Raw genomic sequence first — 13683 nt, 5'->3', positions numbered from 1 at the left:
TTTCCCCCGGTGCCGCTCACCAGCAGCTAGAGCGATTCGGACCGAGAAAGCGAGTATTTCCCCATTAATTTCAGCGAGGATGAAAGATTTGTGGATGAGGATAGTGAGAGTGAAGGACTCGAAGAAAAAAAAAAAGACGAGGGCAGTGGGAGCGATTCAGATGTTATTAGACAAATTTACTAGGATAATTCTGGAAAATCCTTTATCTGCTTATTGTGTTAGTAGTGTTTTAGGGGCGGCATGGCATAGTGGGTAGAGCGGCCGGCCAGAAAACCTGAGGGTTGCAGTTTTGCTTCCCACCTATTGACATCCAAAAAATCGCTGCCGTTGTGTCCTTGGGCAGGACACTTTACCCCTTTCCCCCGGTGCCGCTCACCAGCAGCTAGAGCGATTCGGACCGAGAAAGCGACAATTTCCCCATTAATTTGAGCGAGGATGAAAGATTTGTGGATGAGGATAGTGAGAGTGAAGGAGTAGAAGAAAAACAAAAAAGACGAGGGCAGTGGGAGCGATTCAGATGTTATTAGACACATTTACTAGGATAATTCTGGAAAATCCCTTATCTGCTTATTGTGTTAGTAGTGTTTTAGGGGCGGCATGGCATAGTGGGTAGAGCGGCCGGACAGAAAACCTGAGGGTTGCAGGATCGCTTCCCACCTATTGACATCCAAAAAATCGCTGCCGTTGTGTCCTTGGGCAGGACACTTGACCCTGTTCCCCCGGTGCCGCTCACCAGCAGCTAGAGCGATTCGGACCGAGAAAGCGACAATTTCCCCATTAATTTGAGCGAGGATGAAAGATTTGTGGATGAGGATAGTGAGAGTGAAGGACTAGAAGAAAAACAAAAAAGACGAGGGCAGTGGGAGCGATTCAGATGTTATTAGACACATTTACTAGGATAATTCTGGAAAATCCCTTATCTGCTTATTGTGTTAGTAGTGTTTTAGGGGCGGCATGGCATAGTGGGTAGAGCGGCCGGACAGAAAACCTGAGGGTTGCAGGATCGCTTCCCACCTATTGACATCCAAAAAATCGCTGCCGTTGTGTCCTTGGGCAGGACACTTTACCCTTTTCCCCCGGTGCCGCTCACCAGCAGCTAGAGCGATTCGGACCGAGAAAGCGACAATTTCCCCATTAATTTGAGCGAGGATGAAAGATTTGTGGATGAGGATAGTGAGAGTGAAGGACTAGAAGAAAAACAAAAAAGACGAGGGCAGTGGGAGCGATTCAGATGTTATTAGACACATTTACTAAGATAATTCTGGAAAATCCCTTATCTGCTTATTGTGTTAGTAGTGTTTTAGGGGCGGCGTGGCGTAGTGGGTAGAGCAGCCGCCAGAAAACCTGAGGGTTGCAGGATCGCTTCCCACCCACCTATTGACATCCAAAAAATCGCTGCCGTTGTGTCCTTGGGCAGGACACTTTACCCTTTTCCCCCGGTGCCACTCACCATTAGCTAGAGCGATTCGGACCGAGAAAGCGACAATTTCCCCATTAATTTCAGCGAGGATGAAAGATTTGTGGATGAGGATAGTGAGAGTGAAGGACTAGAAGAAAAACAAAAATGACGAGGGCAGTGGGAGCGATTCAGATGTTATTAGACACATTTACTAGGAAAATTCTGGAAAATCCCTTATCTGCTTATTGTGTTACTAGTGTTTTAGGGGCGGCATGGCATAGTGGGTAGAGCGGCCGGCCAGAAAACCTGAGGGTTGCAGTTTTGCTTCCCACCTATTGACATCCAAAAAATCGCTGCCGTTGTGTCCTTGGGCAGAACACTTTACCCTTTTCCCCCGGTGCCACTCACCATTAGCTAGAGCGATTCGGACCGAGAAAGCGACAATTTCCCCATTAATTTGAGCGAGGATGAAAGATTTGTGGATGAGGATAGTGAGAGTGAAGGACTTGAAGAAAAACAAAAAAGACGAGGGCAGTGGAAGCGATTCAGATGTTATTAGACACATTTACTAGGATAATACTGGAAAATCCCTTATCTGCTTTTTGTGTTAGTAGTGTTTTAGGGGCGGCATGGCGTAGTGCAGGGGTAGGGAACCTATGGCTCTAGAGCCAGATGTGGCTCTTTTGATGACTGCATCTTGCTCTCAAATAACACGATAAGTAATGAATAATTACTAATCACAGTGTTAAAAATAACGTTCAAAATATAAAACATTCTCAGATATTGGGTTTCACTATGTAAAAGCGCTGTGAGTCTCTAAAGAAAAGTGCTATATAAATCCAATTCACTTCACTTTGTCACGCGTTCGGCGCACTTGCTGCGCGGAGTTGCCACTTTGTGGATGCACAACGACCAGTCAGCAGGATTGCAGGTAAGATAAGGTAAGATGGTAGAAGCATTTAAGTCTCACCTTAAAACTCATTTGTATACTCTAGCCTTTAAATAGACTCCCTTTTTTAGACCAGTTGATCTGCCGTTTCTTTTCTTTTTCTCCTATGTCCCACTCTCCCTTGCGGAGGGGGTCCGGTCCGATCCGGTGGCCATGTACTGCTTGCCTGTGTATCGGCTGGGGACATCTCTGCGCTGCTGATCCGCCTCCGCTTGGGATGGTTTCCTGCTGGCTCTGCTGTGAACGGGACTCTCGCTGCTGTGTTGGATCCGCTTTGGACTGGACTCTCGCGACTATGTTGGATCCACTATGGATTGAACTTTCACAGTATCATGTTAGACCCGCTCGACATCCATTGCTTTCCTCCTCTCCAAGGTTCTCATAGTCATCATTGTCACCGACGTCCCACTGGGTGTGAGTTTTCCTTGCCCTTATGTGGGCCTACCGAGGATGTCGTAGTGGTTTGTGCAGCCCTTTGAGACACTAGTGATTTAGGGCTATATAAGTAAACATTGATTGATTGATTGATTGATTGAAGACTTGATTTTAATATAATAAAAAAAAAGAACACTGACACAAAATGAAAAAATAAAGCACGTGCCTACGCACAGGAAGCTAATGCTAAACTTAGCTGGAGACAAAAGTACAAAAATGTGACGTGCCGACCGCACGCGAAGCTAAGGCGGAACTTAGCACATGGAAAGACATAGAACAGAATACTTAACGTGACTTGTTGCAGAAGCAAACAATGGGCCGAGGACAAACTAAGGAATCAGGTGGGCTTAAATACACAAATAATAATCAGAAACAGGTGTGTGACAGGAGCCCGTGAGGAGGAGCACAATACGTTGCCATGGTGACTAAAACAAATGAGGAAGTGCTCAAACACAAGGATCGGCAGAGTCCAGAAACATGCACCAGAATGCACTTCATGCATTTTAATCCATCCATCCGGTTTCTACCGCACCTTTTCAAGAAGATTTGTCAATGGTAAGAAGCATTTTCTTTATTATAGGTTAGCTTCAGAATAAAAATGCTATTAGAAAGAATAAGAGACTCATTATACTCTAAAAATGTTGGTCTTACTTAAAAATGCACGCATTTTGTTGTATTCAGTGTTAAAAAATATATATGGCTCTCACTGATCAATCAATCAATCAATGTTTATTTATATAGCCTCAAATCACTAATGTCTCAAAGGACTGCACAAATCATTACGACTACAACATCCTCGGAAGAACCCACATAAGGGCAAGGAAAACACACACCCAGTGGGCAGGGAGAATTCACTTCCAGTGGGACGCCAGTGACAATGCTGACTATGAGAAACCTTGGAGAGGACCTCAGATCTACGCTGCTGATCCGCTTGAGATGGTTTCCTGTGGACGGGACTCTCACTGCTGTCTTGGAGCCACTATGGATTGAACTTTCACAGTATCATGTTAGACCCGCTCGACATCCATTGCTTTCGGTTCCCTAGAGGGGGGGGGTTGCCCACATCTGAGGTCCTCTCCAAGGTTTCTCATAGTCAGCATTGTCGCTGGCGTCCCACTGAATGTGAATTCTCCCTGCCCACTGGGTGTGAGTTTTCCTTGCCCTTTTGTGGGTTCTTCCGAGGATGTTGTTGTCGTAATGATTTGTGCAGTCCTTTGAGACATTTGTGATTTGGGGCTATATAAATAAACATTGATTGATTGATTGATTGAGATGTGGGCAACCCCCCCCCCCCTCGAGGGGACCGAAAGCAATGGATGTCGAGCGGGTCTAACATGATACTGTGGAAGTTCAATCCATAGTGGCTCCAACACAGCCGCGAGAGTTCAGTTCAAAGCGGATCCAAGACAGCAGCGAGAGTCCCGTCCACAGGAGACCATCTCAAGCGGAGGCGGATCAGCAGCGTAGAGATGTCCCCAATCGATACAGGCGAGCGGTCCATCCTGGGTCCCGACGAGCGGTCCATCCTGGGTCTCAACTCTGGACAGCCAGTACTTCATCCATGGTTATCGGACCGGACCCCCTCCACAAGGGAGGGGGGGGTCATAGGAGGAAAAAAAAGAAGCGGCAGTACATTTTAAGTACATTTTAAAATATTTGGCTTTTATGGCTCTCTCAGCCAAAAAGGTTCCCGACCCCTGGCGTAGTGGGTAGAGCGGCCGGCCAGAAAACCTGAGGCTTGCAAGTTCGCTTCCCACCTATTAACATCCCAAAAATCGCTGCCGTTGTGTCCTTGGGCAGGACACTTTACCCTTTTCCCCCGGTGCCGCTCACACTGGTGAATGAACAATGAATGAATGATAGGTGGTGGTCGGAGGGGCCGTAGGTGCAAACTGGCAGCCACGTTTCCGTCAGTCTACCCCAAAGCAGCTGTGGCTACTGATGTAGCTTACCACCACCAGGTGTGAATGAATGTTGAGTCCCACTTCTCTGTAAGCGCTTTGAGTGTTTAGAAAAGAACGATATAAATCTAAGTTGTTTTTTTTGTGTGAATTTACATAGTCATACCTGAAAGTCGGAGGGGTGTGGTGACCGCCAGTGTCTCTGAGGGAAGCCACGGAGAAGCCAAGAAAGTTACAGCTGCCTCTTTGACAGCTGCAGGAGGAACGACACAAGCTCCGCTCATGTTTACGGTAAGAGCCGACTTATCACCACAATTTTCTCACCGAAACCTGCCGGTTGAGATGTGGTAGAGAAACATGTTCGCTTGACCGCTCTGTTTCATATTAAAGCTTCACAACAAAAAAAGAAACACCGGCTGTGTTTGTGTTGCTACAGCCAGCTGCAATCCACAGCTTTCCACCAACATTTTCTTCTTTGAAGTCTCCATTATTAATTGAACAAATTGCAAAAGATTCAGCAACACAGATGTCCAAAATACTGTGTAATTATAAGATTAAATCGGACGACTTTTAGCCTTGAGTGGTGCTAGAAGAACATGTCCGCTACCACCGGTGACGTCACGCGCACGCGTCATCATTCTGCGACGTTTTCAACAGGATTCTTCGCGGGAAATATAAAAATGCAATTTAGTAAACTAAAAAGGCCGTATTGGCATGTGTTGCAATGTTAATATTTCATCATTGATATATAAACTATCAGACTGCGTGGTCGGAAACAGTGGGTTTCAGTTGGCCTTTAATGAAAATGACTACCAAGTCATTTATGTGTTGAAAAACCCGTGTTCCGCCCAGACTGCCAATTGATTGATTGATTGATTGAGACTTTTATTGGTATATTGCAAAGTACAGTACATATTCCGTACAATTAACCAATGGTAACACCCGTATACGTTTTTTAACTTGCTTAAGTCGGGGTCCATGTTAATTCATGTTGAAAAAAAAATGTCTTCCGCCCGGACTGCCAAGTAATTTATGTTTTGTAAAACCCCGTTTTCCGTCCGGACTGCCACGTAATTTATGTTTTGAAAAACCCTGCCTTCCGCCTGGACTGCCACGTAAATTACTTTGAAAAACCACTCTGATGTTGATTTGGAGGTATGCTTGGGATCGTTGTCCAACGTCTCCCAAGCCTCAGCTTCGTCACTGACTTCATGACATTTGCAGCCAATATATCCTGCTAGGTAATAGAATTCACTGGAGATCCCGGTACCTGAGGCAGAGAAACAGCCCCAGAGCATGATTGACCCCCCACCATGCTTAACAGTAGGCGAGGTGTTCTTCTCTTTGTAAGCTTCATTTTTTCTCCTCCAGACATAACGTTGATTCATAGGCCCAAAGAGTTCCACTTTTGTCTCATCACTCCATAGAACAGTTTCCCAAAACCTTTGGGGTTTGTCCAGATAATTTTTGGCATACTGGAGTTTATTTTTCTTGTCCCTGGTAGTCAGAAGTGGGGTGCGCCTGGGAGTTCTGGCATGGAGGCCTTCACCTCGTAGTGCGCGCCTTATTGTCTGGGACGAAACCTGCGTTCCCCCCTCTGCAATGTCCTGTTGTAGTTCCTCAGCTGTTACCCGGGGGTTTTTCACCACTGTACACTTCAAATACCGGACAGCAGTTGCACACAGCATCCTCTTTCTACCACGGCCAGGTAGTGTTTCCACTGTGCCTTTAGCTTTAAACTTGCGAATGATGCTCCCAATTGTGTCTCTTGGTATGTGTAATGTCTTTGCTATTTTCTTATATCCATATCCTTTCTTATGAAGAGAAATTACCTCCTCTCTTGACTTCTTTGACCACTCCCTGGACTTCACCATGTTGCAAATACACCATTGACCATCTACAAGAAGTTGAGCGTCACAGTCTTTTCAATCAGTTTAATTGTTGCTCGTTTTGGTTCTAATCACATCTACTGGTGTTTTCAACACCTGATTGAAAAGACCTTATTCAAATTCTGTTCTTACGAGTTATGATCTTCAAGGGGTTGAATAATTTTGTCAATGAGATATTAAGAGAAATGACACTGTTTGGTATGTTACAAAATATAATGTTGTAATTCAAGTTGCATTTGTCTATTTAATGCATCTTTATTTGATATGACTATATACAAAATACGGAATAAATGTCCAACTTGCTAAAACACCAAAATTGTGTGGGGGTTGAATACTTTTGATCACAACTGTATATTTAAACTGTGTATCTACAGGAGGAACTGCTCCACTTCCCCAAACTTCTGGAACTGACCAAAGGAGAGGGAGATCATCAGTGCCATTTGGAATTCTTCGAAAAACTCATTGCAAATTTCAAGACTGGCTTTGATGGCTTCATTTTGGGAAAACAAGTCCTGCTGCTTATTGAAAACCCATTCCTGATCAGAAATGTGAGTGCGTTCTCTGCAGAAGCAAAACAAGTCTTCCCACGGGCCAGAGCTGCTTCCCTGCAGACTGAGCTCATTGACCCCCAAGAAAGTGTCGCACTGAAAGAGGCTCAGTGTGACGCCATCACCTTCTGGTCAAAACTGGTCATTCCTTCCAAGTTCCCTCTGCTGCATAAGACGGCCTGTCACATCCTCACAGTGTTTGGCTCAACATACAGCTGTGAGTCTGCCTTCTCTACAATGAACATTGTGAAAAACAAGTACCGCAGCAGACTGACCAATGAACACCTGGATCAGTGTCTCCGCCTGGCCATCACACCTTTTGTGCCAAAGTTCAAAGTCTTGGCTTCAACCCTAAGAGCCCAATTCTCCCATTGAGCAGCTGTGTTTCACACAATGGGGATGTACTGTACCATAGTTATATTTGCACATGATAGATATCTGTTGAGTTATTTTTTTTTTTACCAGGGATAGGAGGGTTGTGTTTAAAAGTATTTATCCATCCATCCATTTTCTACCGCTTATTCCCTTCCGGGGTCGCGGGGGGCGCTGGCGCCTATCTCAGCTACAATCGGGCGGAAGGCGGGGTACACCCTGGACAAGTCGCCACCTCATCACAGGGCCAACACAGATAGACAGACAACATTCACACTCACATTCGCACACTAGGGCAAAATTAGTGTTGCCAATCAACCTATCCCCAGGTGCATGTCTTTGGAAGTGGGAGGAAGCCGGAGTACCCGGAGGGAACCCACGCATTCACGGGGAGAACATGCAAACTCCACACAGAAAGATCCCGAGCCTGGATTTGAACCCAGGACTGCAGGACCTTCGTATTGTGAGGCAGACGCACTAACCCCTCTGCCACCAAAAGTATTTATTTTTTGTTAAAACTGAAAGTTTTATTTAAGTTCCTATTTATTTTATTGGATATTTATTTTATTTTTGTTAATTTTGAGGAAATGTTAAACTACTATCCACCTCCTGCTACTATATAAGCTTGACCGATAACAGAGGGACCCAGCCTGTTTCAAAATAACATTTGCAGACCTTCAAGATTTGTACTTGAGGACCCCTGCTTTATAGTGTCTACTGTGAGGTGCTATCCTTTTATCCGCCGCTAGATGTCAGCATTTGTTTTATCAAGTGCAACCTCAGTCACATGTTGTGCCCCCATGTGGAAGTAGGGAGAGAGAGGCGCTTTTTTGGTGGAGAAAAAGCTTGGGAAGTTTTGCCACACTAGTGAGGAAAGAACAATCGCGACAGAGTGTGCAGAGTGAGAATAAAGGGTAAGTCCTTTTTGTATTTGTCCTTTTTGAAAACATACTTACTGTGTTATTTAAACAGTGTTCTTATGTTGTTTTGATTGGGTGACGTTTGTTCTGGAGTCAGAGACCTTTGAGATGTATACCTTTATGAAAGCTCACTTGTGCAATCAAAATCATTTTTAATTCATTTCTAAATCTTGAGTTAATGAATGATTACTTGAGGGTGCAATAACATACTCCCTTTGTAAGGATGTTGTGATAGTAGATACCGCATGAGAGCTCTGATAGGCCAACGCTTGTCTCTCTGAGACAGAAATAATCTTGGGGATAAGAAACATTTCTGAATACCAACCATTCCTGAAAGTATTGCCTGTCTTCAGTTTCTCTATTCTGGAGGGTTTTGAGGAACTCTGTGGGCTTCAGGGTTTATTTTGAAAGCCACGTATGTCTTAAAGTCAGTCCACTGCCTTACAATGTGGCCTTATGTTGAGTTTGCCAAGGTATCACATCCTGGTGATGTCTTGCATACTCTGTATTTAGAATCAGAATCAGAATATTTTTTTTCCATCTTTTGAGAACGGGTTCACAAACTAGGAATTTTACTTGGTGCAATCGTGCAACATAAAACACATAACACAGAATAGAATAACAAATACGTTAAAGGTAAAACCTGTATTTTACGTTTTACGGTGGATTAAAGGAAGGCTTTGGAACTTTTTTTGAAGTCGTAGCCAATATTTTCTGAAACAAACACACCTTAAAAGTCCAGCAAAAGCATCTTGAACAGAAGTGTCCATAGTGCCGACCCGAGGCCGTTTAGGGCCCGCAGCTCGTTTATTCTTGGCACATTCTAAAGACAAAATACAAAAAATTGCAGATTAGAACATTTCACAAAAAACAGTAGGATAAAGGCACTGCATTTAACGTCCTCTACAACCTGTCATCATGTCCGGTTTTTCTCCCTACAAAGAGCGTGCCGGCCGGGTTTTACACACACATTAATGAATGCAAGGCATACTTGATCAACAGCCATACAGGTCCCACTGAGGGTGTTCGAATAAACAACTTTAACACTGTTCCAAATATGCGCCACACTGTGAACCCGCACCAAACAAGAATGACAAACACATTTCGGGAGAACACCCGCACCGTAACACAACATAAACACAACAGAACAAATATCCAGAAACCCTTGCATCACTAACTCTGCTGGGGACACGACAATATACACCCCCTCACCCCTGCTACCACCAAACCCCGCAACCCTCATCTCCCGATTTCGGAGGTCTCAAGGTTGGCAAGTATGACCTTAGCTAGTTAATCCTGCAGTTTGCTGGACTGACCCCTTACCTGGATTGCATCATTGTGTGTTCAGCCCTTGTGTAATGTTCACTAAAAGCATTTATTTTTTCTATGTACATCTAAATGCACTCCAAACAGTCTAAACCAGGGGTCACCAACCTTATTGAAACCAAGAGCTACTTCTTGGGTACAGATTAATGTGAAGGGCTACCAGTTTGATACACACTTAAATAAATTGTCAGAAATAGCCGATTCGCTCAATTTACCTTTAACTCTATGTTATTATTAATAATTAATATTTATCTTTGTGGAAACACTGATCATCTTAATGATTTCTCCCAATAAATATATATTTTTGATGACATGTTTTAAATAGGTTAAAATCCAATCTGCACTTTGTTAGAATATATAACAAATTGGACCAAGCTATATTTCTAGATTTTACAGAACAAAAATTTTAAAAGAAATTCAAAAGACTTTGATATAAGATTTAAATTTGATTCTACAGATTTTCTAGATTTGCCAGAATAATTTTTTTGAATTTTAATCATAATAAGTTTGAAGAAATATTTCACAAATATTGTTCGTGGAAAAAACAGAAGCTAAAATGAAGAATTAAATTAAAATGTATTTATTATTCATTACAATAAAAAAAAAAAAAATTACTTCAACATTGATTTAAATTGTCAGGAAAGAAGAGGAAGGAATTTAAAAGGTATATGTGTTTAAAAATCCTAAAATCATTTTTAAGGTTGTATTTTTTCTCTAAAATTGTCTTGCTGAAAGTTATAAGAAGCAAAGTAAAAAAATGAATGAATTTATCTAAACAAGTGAAGACCAAGTCTTTAAAATATTTTCTTGGATTTTCAATTTCTTTTTGAGTTTTGTCTCTCTTAGAGTTAAAAATGTTGAGCAAAGCAAGACCAGCTTGCTATTAAATAAATAAAATGTAAAAAATAGAGTCAGCTCACTGGTAAGTGCTGCTATTTGAGCTATTTTTAGAACAGGCCAGCGGCTACTCATCTGGTCCTTACGGGCTACCTGGTGCCCGCGGGCACCGCGTTGGTGACCCCTGGACTAAACTATCAAGGTTTCAGAGAAGAGAGGGTTTTAAGTATGTAGATGCACAAATTAAAGTGTATCACAAACTAAGTGATAAGGCAGTCCCTCAGTAGTTCTTTATATGCGTAGCTTTAGTTCGATTCATGCAGTATTTAGCAAGGGATTATGGAAAAATGGATAATACCATGTTAAAGAAGGGGAAGAAGCCCTGAATTAGCACTTGTATCTGGACCCTCTCTTCATGCAGAAATGAAGTTTGACCTCCACTATTGCCGTGAAGCCGTCACAGTGGCATGATCAATATTGCCACAGCCAACTCATGTCATGTGGTTGGTCTTTAACCTGTGACACTTCTGAGCCAACAAGCCGACAAACAGAGCTACTGCGACAAAACTAAATACAGTCAAACCTGGTTTGTGCAAGCCCCAGTTTTCATATGATTTCGTTTTTAATTGAAATGTTCCCCGATTTCCTAATACCATTATTGTGCAGCTAAACATTACATAAAAAAAACTAGTCCGACCAAGTGCCCAAACAGAGAATCCCACAAGTTGGAGAATCAGGGTCTGTGCTTTTTTTTTTTTCTTCTTTTGAATGGGTCTGCAAAATAACCCACCATGGGGCCAAAGAAAGTTGAGAGTGCCAGCACTTGGATTAAAAAAAAACCAAAGAAATCTTTTCACTAACGTGTGAGATTCATTGTTTAGGCACCCATACTCCCTCTAAAATCGCGGCAATTTACACAAATTCTCGCAAATTCAGTGAATCCCCGCAAACTATGCGTGGATTTGCAACTGGGTCTAATCCACGCAATTTACTCACCTCTGAGCGACACTCAAACGTGCACGTTAACTGTCTATTCCAAACTTATGTTTGTGGTCCTGTGCAGACGAAGCAGGAACAACAACGTGTAACAATAAATAAACTATTCATCGCTCAAACAGCACAATTGTTCAGCACAGACCCACTTCCGTTTCCTGTCTGCAGCGCTGGGACTTCTGGGTAATGTACAAACCGCGTTTCCATATGAGTTGGGAAATTGTGTTAGATGTAAATATAAAAACGGAATATAATGATTTGCAAATCCTTTTCAACCCACATTCAATTGAATGCACTACACAGACAAGATATTTGATGTTCAAACTCATAAAATTTTATTTTTTTGTTTGCAAATAATAATTAACTTAGAATTTCATGGCTGCAACACGTGCCAAAGTAGTTGGGAAAGGGCATGTTCACCACTGTGTTACATCACCTTTTCTTTTAACAACACTCAATAAACGTTTGGGAACGTTTATTTCCAAAAACAATTTGAAATGTGGACTCGTCAGATCACAGAACACTTTTCCACTTTGCGTTAGTCCATCTTAGATGATCTCGAAGCCGGGGGCGTTTCTGGATGTTGTTGATAAATGGCTTTTGCTTTGCATAGTAACGCTTTAACTTGCACTTACAGATGTAGCGACGAACTGGATTTAGTGACAGTGGTTTTCTGAAGTGTTCCTGAGCCCATGTGGTGATATCCTTTAGAGATTGAGGGATCGAAGATCACGGTCATTCGATGTTGGTTTCCGGCCATGCCGCTTACGTTGAGTGATTTCTCCAGATTCTCTGAACCTTTTGATGATATTATGGACCGTAGATGTTGAAAACCCTAAATTTCTTGCAATTGCACTTTGACAAACGTTGTTCTTAAACTGTTTGACTATTTGCTCACGCAGTTGCGGACAAAGGGGTGTACCTCGCCCCATCCTTTCTTGTGAAGGACTGAGCATTTTTTGGGAAGCTGTTTTTATACCCAATCATGGCACCCACCTGTTCCCAATTAGCCTGCACACCTGTGGGATGTTCCAAATAAGTGTTGGATGAGCATTCCTCAACTTTATCAGTATTTATTGCCACCTTTCCCAACTTCTTTGTCACGTGTTGCTGGCATCAAATACTAAAGTTAATGATTATTTGCAAAAAAAAATGTTTATCAGCTTGAACATCAAATATGTTGTCTTTGTAGCATATTCAACTGAATATGGGTTGAAAATGATTTGCAAATCATTGTATTCTGTTTATATTTACATCTAACACAATTTCCCAACTCATATGGAAACGGGGTTTGTAGTATATAAACATTTACTTCCTCTGTATTTGTATATTTATGTAACCTTTATTTATCCAAGGTAAGGGAATAAAACATATTTTTATTTACAACGCTGACCTAGTAAATAGGCAGTGTTTACATTTTAGAGATGTTAAAGTGTGATGATAATCTGTCATTAACGCTCATCTGCCAACAAAAATTACCGCTTTAGATCACTTTTAACAGTTCACAAATGCGCCTAATGTGCAGTGGTAAATTTGTTGGAATGTTTAAGGTGGACAAACAAGCATAATAAAGTTTGTTTGGTATGGATTGGTATGGTAAAATGAGAATGTCTGCAACTTGGGGCCAAGAAAGCACACAGCGGACATTAAGGAAGCTTTTTGTGGTGTTTCTTTGACAGTCAGTTGATATTGGAATCAACACAACACAACATTGTAAGTCGAATTTTATTCACATTTAGTGACTAGAAAACTACAAACCCCGTTTCCATATGAGTTGGGAAATTGTGTTAGATGTAAATATAAATGGAATACAATGATTTGCAAATCATTTTCAACCCATATTCAGTTGAATATGCTACAAAGACAACATATTTGATGTTCAAACTGATAAACTTTTTTTTTTTTCAAGTAATCATTAATTTTAGAGTTTGATGCCAGCAACACGTGACAAAGAAGTTGGGAAAGGTGGCAATAAATACTGAGAAAATTGAGGAATGCTCATAAAACACTTATTTTTAGCATCCCACAGCTGTGCAGGCTAAATGAGAAAAGGTGGGTGCCATGATTGGGTATAAAAGCAGCTTCCATGAAATGCTAAGTAATTCACAAACAAG

The 13683-nt window shown here is 42.1% G+C and overlaps 1 protein-coding gene across 2 annotated transcripts in view; it reads left to right on the top strand.

Annotated features, from left to right (window-relative positions):
- The first annotated feature begins 8276 nt into the window (after positions 1-8276).
- Positions 8277-13683, top strand: part of tspan4a (tetraspanin 4a) — a 526989-nt gene continuing 521582 nt past the window's right edge. The window contains exon 1 of one of the 2 annotated variants that reach the window (XM_061887281.1): positions 8277-8407. The gene's annotated coding sequence lies outside the window, so the exon portion shown is untranslated. The remainder of the gene's footprint in view (positions 8408-13683) is intronic. The other variant, XM_061887282.1, reaches the window with a different exon arrangement.

Source organism: Nerophis ophidion, linkage group LG25, assembly GCF_033978795.1.
Source record: "Nerophis ophidion isolate RoL-2023_Sa linkage group LG25, RoL_Noph_v1.0, whole genome shotgun sequence".
NCBI classification, from domain to species: Eukaryota; Metazoa; Chordata; class Actinopteri; order Syngnathiformes; family Syngnathidae; genus Nerophis; species Nerophis ophidion.
Note: the sequence above shows the minus strand (reverse complement) of the source record. Positions and strands in the feature narration are given on the sequence as shown.